The 10,442-nt window shown below is 36.9% G+C and overlaps 1 non-coding gene across 1 annotated transcript; it reads left to right on the forward strand.

Moving 5' to 3' along the window:
- Positions 1-8,073: 8,073 nt before the first annotated feature.
- On the forward strand, positions 8,074-8,181 carry LOC130497932 (small nucleolar RNA R71). The gene has a single exon (XR_008936977.1). It is a non-coding gene; the product is annotated as a small nucleolar RNA R71 (small nucleolar RNA).
- The last annotated feature ends 2,261 nt before the right edge of the window (positions 8,182-10,442 follow it).

Genomic DNA, 10,442 nt, shown 5'->3' on the forward strand with positions numbered 1-10,442 from the left:
ATAAAATTTAAAAATCAAATTTAGTAATTAAAACACATTGCTTATTTAAATACATTAGTACACATTGTTATTTATCAAAATGTTATATTAATACACATTGCAATCATTTATAATATTTAGTACAAACAAAGATAAAAAAAAATTAACTCCCGCTCGGTCGAGCGGGTCATGATCTAGTATACTTATATATCTGATACTGAGCTCGAATAACATGAAAATCACAAGATGGACTTTGGTTTTTTATAGGAATGGGATCCGATCTGAAAATTTTTGGATATCTCCGGATCCGTGATTTTAGTATCCAGATTTGGATTTAGATACTTAATTTTAATGACAATTTCTAAAATTCTAAAATTAATAAATAAAATAAATATTTATCCAAAATTTATTATATATATAATTATGAAATTAGATATAAAGTTATAAAGCTATCTTAATATATAGATATCAGTATATCAACTATAATTATTAATAAAACTAAAATTTAACATATTAAAAAATCTAGACCCATATTTGGATATCCATACTTAACTAAAAATCAAAATATCCAATTAAAAATAACATATGATTTATTAAGAATTATTTACTAGGAAATATGGTCATCATAAAATAATGACGAGTTAACAAGGCTTTTACATGAAAAATAGTTTCGTTGTAAAGTCAAAGTAAATTTACGAGTGAAACAGTTCATCGTAAACACACATGTAATTTTGTGAAAATTTACGAGAAAAAATAATGTTTGTTTTAAAGCCGTTGTAAAAGAAGTAGTAGTTTACGCTGATCAACTTTACATATGTTTACCGACGAAGATACGAGTAAAAGTGAAGTGGTTTGTGAAAACATATTTTTAGTGGGGTAGACCTAATTTATTTCCTCCAAAGATCATTTTAAAAGAAATGTAAAAGAGTTGTAAACAATTTTGTTATAAATCTGTTGTTAAATTCTTACCTACGTTTGACAAAATTTCCTATAAATATGACACTTTTCATATTGAACGACACATGGAAAAAACATAAGAACATGAAATAACAAAAAAATTGTCAAGGGTTGGCAATATATATGACATACAGAGTTGGATGTATACACACAAAAATTACAACGTGAGAGTAATAGAGGAATTTTCCAATTGGGGTGGAGATATTCATGTTCCAAGCTATTTCTACACCGCTTATGCAGAAAAACAATAAGATGTTATGTCATTGTCTAAAGTGTAAGAATACAAAAATTGCGGTAGTGAAAATGTATACAACCTTTTAGTAAATAAAGATTTTACACCAAATTACTATATATTGTTTCAACATGAAGATGGTTATGGTGGGAATAAAGCTAGTAGTATTAACTTTAAGGATGTTGGTAATATTGGAGAATCAATTCATTTGCATAATGAAAATGATGAGCATATAGTAGATCATGATAGGATTCACGACATGGTTACAAATGCATTTTTAGAAACTAGTTCAAAAATAGCTAATGAAACTAGAAATGTTGAAGAGCGTAATTTGGATGGAAAAAAAGTTTTATGAAATGTTAGATGTTACAAATCAATCAATGTGCATTAGTTATAGAGAATGTCTCTCTAAATTGTCTCTAGCAGCTATGATGACGAATATTGAAACTGATCATAATTTACATGATAATTATATGGATCTATTGGCTGAGTTGTTTAAAGAATATTTGTGAGAAGACAACATGTCAACTAAATCTTATTATGAGATTGAGAAATTGGTTTATAGTCTTGGGTTGACTTTGGAGATGATAGATTTAACATCGACAATTGCATGATCTACTGGAGAGAAGATGAGAAGCTAGAAGAATATCGCTTCTGCAAGAAGCCAAAATTCAAACTGCAAGAACGTGGGAGTAATAAGGCACCGTACCAATGAATGTGGTACTTACCAATTACAGACATGTTAAACAGATTATATCAATATGAAAAGACTGCTGGGGTGATGAGATGACATGTAGAACATGTCTAAAAGGATGGAAAGTCATTCATCCTTCAGATGTAAGAGCGTGAAAACATTTCAATAAGATCTACCCAGATTCACTAGAAATATTTGAAATATTTATCTTGGTTTATCCACAGATGGATTTAGTCAATTTATAATGTTTCGGAGACATGTTCGTTGTGGCTTTTCATCCTTACACCATACAACATGCCATCGGAGTTACAATCCATAAGTTCAACACTGACTAAAGTTCTACAAATTCAACATAAGTTCCCGTAATCACTGTAGTTTACAACATCGTCAGAATCAACAACAACATCAGCAGTTGCTTGAGCATCATCAACAACATTCCAATCTTCATCCAACCCTTCGTCAGTATCTTCATCATCAAAAGTACTAGCACCACCATCAGACACATCAAAATCGTCTTCATCTCCAGGTTCTATTTGGTACTGGTTTGATACACAAAGGAGTATCCAGACCCATTTGCTCTAAAACTTCGTCTGGTAAGTAATATGTTAGCTCCAGCATCTCGGTTTTCTTGTCCAGATCATGGTGTTCGTGTGTCATTTCAAGAAGTTCACTATGTGTAAAACCATCATACACAAGGAACATTCTCTTTTTTCCGATTATCGACCACAAACTCCCACAAAGAGCTTTTCACCACCCATTCTATGTATACAACATGTAATTGAACCATTACCAGCAAAAATAATACAATTTCAAAAGTAGCAATCAAAAATTTCATGTTTGATAAAATTATAAACGTAGACTTAAAAAGACGTCTACAATTATTATCTAACTACATACTCAAACCAAAAAGTTGATAGTTTCATAATTATAAAAGATTATCTCTCCAAAATAGTTCAAGACTATTAGGATTAACTAACTCACACTTTCAAACAATAAAGTCTTGAAAATACATTATGAATAATACATAATTTCATTTTTATTGACTTTCGAATGTAGAGTTCCTTTTCCGTCAACAAAAATAGTTTTTCTTATCAGTTTACGCTAGTAGACTGTCATGTAGGTCTACTGTTTGGGTTAGTTTTTGCAATTGCAAAATTCACGGGTTATTATCTATATTTAGAAAAATATAGTGGTTTTATAAGTGTAGATGATGTTAAGAGTTTTGAGGCTCCTAAGTCAAATGATAGTAAAGTGGAAGTAAGTTGTCGAACCAATTCTAAGGGATTTAAAGCAATGAGAATGCAAGTGCCTATTTAATCTAAGTGCAACCAGAGATTTGAATGATTTTAAATTACTACTAATGATTGAATGCAATAAAAGAATTATACTTTCTTAACTAATGGAAAAGAGAACTCATGGGTGTAGGGAATTTGATCTTGGGTGATCAAGTTTCGAACTAAGAAATGCAAATGATCAATCAAACTATCAACCTTAAGCCTAAACACAATTCTAAGCAAGCTCTATGTCTAGATGAATGCTCATTTGCTAACACATCTCAAACATCAAATGTCTTTGGTTGAATAATATGAAAGCAATCATTAAGAACAAGTCTAATAGCTATCTTAGCATCTTTAACAACAAATGTCTTTGGCAAAGTACACTAAAAGCTTAGGAGAGTTGTCTCAGACATTTCATCAAACACCTTTTGGGTGGGAAAAGCCTAATGATCAACTTTTAAGTAGCTAACTCAAAAGATGCATTATGAATACTCTACTAGCAAGGAACAAGAATGATTTACACTAAAACATCCTAGAACTAGCCTAATCACCCTTAATCTCCCTAACCCATGAATTCAAAAGGTGATTACTCACTAATCTCCATGATTCCTCTTAAACTCATGGTGAATTTCAGATTAATCATGTAGAGAAATAGATAAGAAATCAACAGAAACACAAGAACATAACAAATCAAAATCCAAAAGAGATGAACTTTTCTTGAGAGTTTTGTGTTCTTCCAATAGATCCAACATAATCTGCCAATGGTGGCTACAAAGCATACTTAAACATTAGGTTTTTCAGTGCAAAAACGTGCACAATAAATTGCAAAAAGATCCTTGAAAATAATAAAAATTGTGCACTGATAACGCGGAGCGACCTCGGCCAGTCGCTCCGAGAGGTCGCTCTGGGCTTCGGGAGCGACCTCGGGTGGTCGCTGCGAGGGGTCGCTCCGGAGGCATTTTCTTCGTCTTCGAGCCGTGTAAAGCCGAGCGACTTGGAGTGGTCGCTCCAGCTTTGGTCGTCAAGGTCGCTCCGGCTGGAGCGAGGTCTCACAGCGACCTCTGCAGGTCGCTCCAGGCTCCTCTCGTCCAATCATCCTCCTTTTCACATCTGTTGAGCTCCAAGTGCATCCAAATGTCTCCAATAACCTCACTTGGCACTCCAGTACCTAATAGAGACTTATGCATGCAAAATGCAACCTAAACATGTCTAAATCTTATTCTATATGATGAAAATGCTTATGAATGAATGGTTAAAACAATGCAAATATGCAAGACATCAACTCCCCCACACTAGTCCTTTACTTGTCCACAAGTAAACTTTCAAGAACCAAGGAGAAGAGGTTTGAAGATGGGGACTCACAATCAAAAGAAACTCTTCTTAGTTCTCAACCTAACAACCTTGCATAATCATACCAAATAGCAAGAGCAAAGATTTATCCATCTCTAACTTCTCTAGGCCTATCACACCTCCTTTGATCTCTACATTCATCATGCATTCCTACAAGTCCACATCTCTCTAACATTCAGGAAGCAAACTCAATAGACATCTCACAAATGGTCAACTGGTCCAAGTCATTTCGTTTGGTAAGACAAAGGCTTTAATGAAAGTGAAATCAGAGGTTTAAAATGATCTTTTAAGGTGGTTTACTCTCAAAACAAAGTAGCTTTGACATTATACATAATATATCTAAGAAAGGGATCAACTCATACATACAATGCTCAATCTCCATTGTTCTACCCTTTCCCAAACACACAAGATATTCAATTATTCCTCAATGTCAAACCCAACTCACATCTCTCACCAAAGATCCCAAGAACATTTTTCACATCAGACTCTTTCTTTTTGAAATCAATAAGGGATTTTCACAATTTTAAAACAAATCTCAGCTCCTAACAACTTTGCTAGCCCCCTTTTTATTCTTTTTTTTTCTTTTCTCTTTTTTTTTTCTTTTTTCTTTTTTTATATTTGGGGGCCAAGACTTTTCACAATAAGAGCTAGATACTTCTCCACTTATCCCAAAAAGACTAATCATTTAAGCACAAAGAGTCAAACCTTTCATATTCCCAAATCACAATCACAACACTCACCCCTTTCCTATAGCTAGACAATAGAGTGGCTAATCTAGCAGGAATGAAGACTAAGCATTGTCGTTCCCAATACTCTCAACATTATGCACATGTAAAGCTTTCCAAAGAGGACTCACTCAACAAATAATGATGGTTTAAAAAGGAAGTATGGGTTTTGGGAGTGGAGTACCACTTGAGTTTGTCATGAAGATTGGTAAAAAGGATGGGACAACTCAATTGTGTATATCCATGACTGAGTACACAAGGGACCATATGCAAGAGACATTAAAACAGGATCTTGCTTCAAAGAGAGAGTATCAACAGTCAAATGAGTTTCAAGAGGAGCATTCAAGGCGCGAAGTTTACAAGCTTTCCAAAGGGTGCTCAAGCTACTTGTCATGATTACAAAGGTCAACAAATTCAGTACTTAACATGAGCTCTTTACAAGGTAGAAATCCCCCTAATGCATGAATGCAACATATATGCTTCTAGACTCAATCATAAAAATGCAAATGATGCAACTAAATGATTCTTTTTGTGTTTTTCAAATTTTTTTTTGGTTTTTCTATGCAAATAAGAATGTAAAATGTAATGTATGAGACTCAAAATCATCAAAGCAAACATGATCAAATACTTGGTACCTCCCCCACACTTGAATCACACAGTCTCTGTGTGAGTGAGAGATAGAAACCCAAAAGAAAACTAAAATGCAGAGAAAAACTGGTATATACAAGGGTAAGGTAGTGGAGTGGTACCTCAAATAGAGAGTGGAGAAGGGGGTCCTTCCCACTATTAAGAGTGATTTTCAGGACCTGAGAGAGGAGCTTTTGAAGCTTGATTGGATCATCTTGGAGCTCATGAGTGATGATGGCCCTTGCACTTGAGAATGATGTAGTCTTTCCTTTACATCTGATCTTGTACTCAATAGCTCCATCCTTAAGCTTCATTGGGTGAAGAGTGAGAGTGTGTGGCAGTGTATCAAGAGGTGGAGGGTGAGGTTCTTTCATCATCTTCTTCTTGACATGAGTAGCCTTTGCAGCTCTACTCACCTCCTCCTTTTTAGCACTTTCCAAGTGCTCATCACACATCTCTGTAGAGGACTCTCCAGCAAGAGTTTCTTTCTCAACATACATCACTTCAGCCTTTGGTTTCTCAATGAATGATGCTTCACAAGTGATTGTTCCACAATACACAGACTTCATCTCTAGGGGCTGGAGAGGATATGAGACAGCTTTGTTCACTTTGAGGAGTGTGACCTTCTTGTTATCAAAGTCTATGCAAGCTCCTACAGTTGTGAGAAATGGAGTGCCAAGGATGAGTGGGAACCTCTTTGCAGTTGCCATCTTTAGGACAGTGAGGTCAACAGGGATGGTGCATGCTCCAATCTTCATAGGAAAATCCTTGATGAGACCAATTGGGGTTGTAGAAGAAGAATCCCCAAACTGTAGTAAAGATCTGGTTGGCTCCATGCTCTCAATCCCTAGAGTCTTTACCATCTCTATAGAGATCACATTCACACTTGCACCAGAATCAACAAGAGCATCATCAAAAGTGAGCTTACCAAGGGAGCAAGACAAGGTAAACATCCCCTGGTGCTCTTGTTTAGAGAGAGACTTTGGTGGGACTTGTGGGTCAAGTTGCAGAGTAGAGAAGTTCAGAAGCTCTGCTACCTTATCTTTGTGAGTTAGAATGTCCTTGATGAGCATCATTTGTACACGAGCCTCTCGCATACCCGAGATCTCTGGAAGCTTTACCCCAACATCACTAAGATCTTTCCTGAACTTGGAGATGACCTTCTTCTGAGCTTTGGTGAGGACCCTCTGTGGAAATGGCAGTTTATCATAAAGTGACTGCTCAACCTCAGTGGTGTCCTCCTGCGTGACCATCTCAACCTTGTGTCCATCTCTCTTCACAACCTTAGCTGCAACCAGCTTGTATACTTTCTCCACAATCTTTGCCCCACTTGTTGTCACAATCTGTTGCTCAACCTGTCCAATATCAGTTCCAAACACCAATTTTTCAATCTCATCTACCTCTTTCTTGTGCTCATTCAGCTCAATCTCTGAAGAAATAGTAGAGAGGGTAACATTGCAGTACTTTGTGGGATTCTGGTCTGGTTTCCCTGGTAGAGTTCCCATTGGCTGCTTGGAGGTGGAAGCCATAGAAGCAAACTGATTCTCTAAAGTCTTGACTGTAGAAGCAAGGTATGATAATTTGTTGTTCAGATCAGTGTAGCTCCCATCAATCTTGGAGTGAAGGTTCTTCAACTCATAACCTACATGCTTCTCACTTCTAGTCTGAGACTCTAAGATTTGCTTCAGTAAGGCATCAGTGTTGCTCTCTTGAGGAGCAGAGGAACCAATTGAAGGGTTTTGTTGAGACTGATAGCTGCCTTGCTGGTTGTTTCTAGGCTGATAACCACTCTGTTGGTTGTTGGGATATGATTTCTGCTGGTAGTTGTTGTACTTAAAGTTGGGCTTCTTTTTGTACCAGCTACCTTTACTATTAATGAAGCACAGTTCCTCTTGGCCTTCCAAACTTTCAACTTCATTGACAGTAGGTGGTGTCTCTTGCTGTGGGTTACCAACAAAGTGAACCTGCTCTTGAGTAGCTTTATTAGCAATGAGGATGTCAATCTTATCCTGTAGAGCTTTCAAATCCCTTCTTGTTTGCTTGTCATCTGTCCTATTGGCTCTGTCATGATCTCCACTGTAGACTGCATCACTCTTAACCATGTTGTCAACCAGCTGCGCTGCTTCTCTCTCAGTTATGTCCAAGAAGTTCCCATTGCTTGCAGTATCCAATCTGGCTCTGTACTCAGGGAGAGCACCTCTATAAAATGTACTGAGCAAACTTCCCTTGTTGAAACCATGGTGTGGACACTGAGCTAGGTAGCCATTGAACCTCTCCCATACTTCACTGAATCCTTCCAAGTTCTTCTGTTTGAAACCATATATCTTATTCCTGTAGTCAGCTGTCTTAGAAGTAGAGAAGAACTTTTCTAAGAAAGCATTCTTGCAGTCATCCCAAGTGGTGATGGAGCTGCTTAGCAGAGACTTCTCCCACTGACGTGCCTTGTCCCCCAAAGAGAAAGGGAAAAGCTTGAGCTTGAAAGCATCCTCTGATACACCATTGGTTTTGGATAGGCCACACTATCTATCAAAGCTGTCCAAGTGGTCGAATGGGTTCTCTGCAGCCAGGCCATGAAACTTGTTGTTCTCAATCTGGTTCAGCAATCCTGACTTGATCTCAAAGTTGTTTGTTGCCACAGCTGGTGTTTTGATTCCTAACAGTTGACCGATGTTGGTCGGGCGGTCATAAGCACCAATAGGGCGAGCTGGTGGTTGTGGGTCAGCCATGTCAATGTTCAACCCATGTGTGTGAGCTAGCTGCTCTTCTTATCTTCTCTTTCTAGCACACTCTCTCTCTAAAGCTCTGATGTCTTCTGCTCTTGGAACTTGGTTTGTTGGACCCTTGCTCCTCAAGTGCATACACCTGTAAATCAAAAGTAGGTGAAGAAAAAGAATCAGTAACCAGCGAAAATAAAAATGACTTAGTCTCAAACAAGCTCAATGTTTAAATCTACTCAGAAATTTGGCAACGGCGCCAATTTGATGTTAAGAGTTTTGAGGCTCCTAAGTCAAATGATAGTAAAGTGGAAGTAAGTTGTCGAACCAATTCTAAGGGATTTAAAGCAATGAGAATGCAAGTGCCTATTTAATCTAAGTGCAACCAGAGATTTGAATGATTTTAAATTACTACTAATGATTGAATGCAATAAAAGAATTATACTTTCTTAACTAATGGAAAAGAGAACTCATGGGTGTAGGGAATTTGATCTTGGGTGATCAAGTTTCGAACTAAGAAATGCAAATGATCAATCAAACTTTCAACCTTAAGCCTAAACACAATTCTAAGCAAGCTCTATGTCTAGATGAATGCTCATTTGCTAACACATCTCAAACATCAAATGTCTTTGGTTGAATAATATGAAAGCAATCATTAAGAACAAGTCTAATAGCTATCTTAGCATCTTTAACAACAAATGTCTTTGGCAAAGTACACTAAAAGCTTAGGAGAGTTGTCTCAGACATTTCATCAAACACCTTTTGGGTGGGAAAAGCCTAATGATCAACTTTTAAGTAGCTAACTCAAAAGATGCATTATGAATACTCTACTAGCAAGGAACAAGAATGATCTACACTAAAACATCCTAGAACTAGCCTAATCACCCTTAATCTCCCTAACCCATGAATTCAAAAGGTGATTACTCACTAATCTCCATGATTCCTCTTAAACCCATGGTGGATTTCAGATTAATCATGTAGAGAAATAGATAAGAAATCAACAGAAACACAAGAACATAACAAATCAAAATCCAAAAGAGATGAACTTTTCTTGAGAGTTTTGTGTTCTTCCAATAGATCCAAGATAATCTGCCAATGGTGGCTACAAAGCATACTTAAACATTAGGTTTTTCAGTGCAAAAACGTGCACAATAAATTGCAAAAAGGTCCTTGAAAATAATAAAAATCGTGCACTGATAACGCGGAGCGACCTCGGCCAGTCGCTCCGAGAGGTCGCTCTGGGCTTCGGGAGCGACCTTGGGTGGTCGCTGCGAGGAGTCGTTCCGGAGGCATTTTCTTCGTCTTCGAGACGTGTAAAGCCGAGCGACTAAGAGTGGTCGCTCCAGCTTTGGTCGTCAAGGTCGCTCCGGCTGGAGCGAGGTCTCACAGCGACCTCTGCAGGTCGCTCCAGGCTCCTCTCGTCCAATCATCCTCCTTTTCACATCTTTTGAGCTCCAAGTGCATCCAAATGTCTCCAATAACCTCACTTGGCACTCCAGTACCTAATAGAGACTTATGCATGCAAAATGCAACCTAAACATGTCTAAATCCTATTCTATATGATGAAAATGCTTATGAATGAATGGTTAAAACAATGCAAATATGCAAGACATCAATAGACTTTCTTTTCAGTTTACAATTTAAAATATTAGTTTTTGCAATTGACTAGTATTCACCCCGGATTTGACTTTTAAAAGTAGACTTCATATAAAGTCTACATTTTTTATTTTATTTTTGGAAACATGTTAGTTTTTTCAATTGACCAAATTTTACTTTTTACAAATATACTGAGAAGAAAGTCCACAAGTATGTAGAAGCCAGATGAAGTCTAGACACAAATCCGATGGATTAGTTTTGCATTTGACTAGAATAAAATAATAGACTTCA

Source organism: Raphanus sativus, chromosome 1, assembly GCF_000801105.2.
Source record: "Raphanus sativus cultivar WK10039 chromosome 1, ASM80110v3, whole genome shotgun sequence".
Taxonomy (NCBI): domain Eukaryota; kingdom Viridiplantae; phylum Streptophyta; class Magnoliopsida; order Brassicales; family Brassicaceae; genus Raphanus; species Raphanus sativus.